Consider the following 1,467-nt stretch of genomic DNA (forward strand, 5'->3'; position numbering starts at 1 on the left):
CGCCCCCCGGCCCGCCCCATCGCGCCCGCGCCACGGGGAGGCGGCGGGGACGGCGTATTTTGCGAGGGGGCTTGAGCCCCACGGACGCCCGCTGGAGACACGGCGAAAAACTGTGAGAAAGCGCAAATGGCAGGGGGCTGGCGGGAGGCGGCCAGGGACCGGGCGGCGGCGGGGTCGCCTCAGAAGAGGCAGCGGCAGCTCCCCTGGGCGGCGGCAGTGGTACGGGCCTCCCGGCGGCCCTCGGCGGCGGGCGGGGGCGGCCCCTGGCGAGGATGTGGGCTGCGCTGATTGGCCGAGCCGTCTGCGGCGCTCAGCGCGCCGGGGCGCCTTAAAGGGGAAGCGGCGTGAAGGTGCGCCGCGTGCAGTGCCCTTGTTAGCTTAAGGGTTTGTTAATTTATGTTAACGTTATGTTATGCCTGTCATTTTATATCATGCTTCCGTGCCATGGCATGATGTGCTGTGTCACACTGTGTGATGCCATGCCATGGTGTGCTGTGCTGTGTTGTGCCACGTCACGTTGTATGATGCCGCACCATGCCATGATGTGCTGTGTCACCCTGTGTCACCTTGTATGACACTGTGCTATGCCATGGTGTGTCATGCAACCTCCTGCCGTGCTGGTTCCTGTTGCCCTGTGCCATGCTGCATGCCATACCGTGCTGTGTCATGCCATACCGTGCTGTCGTGTGACACCAGCCCCTGCCTTCTGGAGCTCCTGCACCAGTGCACCATTTCCCGCTGTCCCGCCAGCTCCAGGTGTCTTGGCACCTTCCCTGCAGCTGTGCTGGGAAGGCGCTTGCCTACCCCAGCGAAGGGCAGTGGTCTCCTGGGGCATCTGCAAACCCCCAAATGCCCTGGGACTCATTGGACCTGCCAGTGAGCAGTGTGGGGCTGCTGATACGCTGGGATACCGTTACCCCTGCCACCCCCGAGTGACTGGCAGTGGGTGCCAGCCTCTCCCATCACCTCTGCTGTAATCACCTGCTCTTAATTGCAGCTGAGCGCCACAGTCAGCCTCTGGCAAAGCCTCTGGTTCCTTGGCTGCTGCTCCCCAAAAAGCTTTCTCTTCCCAGCAATACAGGGGCATAAAGGGCAGTGTCCGGCTGCACGCTTCCCGGTGGGATGGGCCAGCTCTGACAGCCTGGACCGGGCATTTCTCATGAGCTTCATCGGTGGGACGCCGGGACCGGTGCCATTGCTCCTGTGTGGGGTCAGTGGGGAGGGGGCAGCTCCCCGGGGCAGCAGCAGTGTCAGGAAGGGACTTGACAAGTGAACAAGTCTGTGCAACGCTGCTCCATCATATTCCTCGATGGAGGCGTGCAAGCTTTAAGGGATTGTTTCAGCAATCCCTGCTTCAGGGGAGCCTTATTTTCATCACTTCATTTCTTACCCCTTGTTTTTCCCTAAGTACCAAATAAAAAAAGAGACAAAAAAGCAAGTGTAAGGTTAAGCCCCAGCTCTGCTGTG

This window comes from Falco rusticolus, chromosome 10, assembly GCF_015220075.1.
Source record: "Falco rusticolus isolate bFalRus1 chromosome 10, bFalRus1.pri, whole genome shotgun sequence".
Classification (NCBI taxonomy): domain Eukaryota; kingdom Metazoa; phylum Chordata; class Aves; order Falconiformes; family Falconidae; genus Falco; species Falco rusticolus.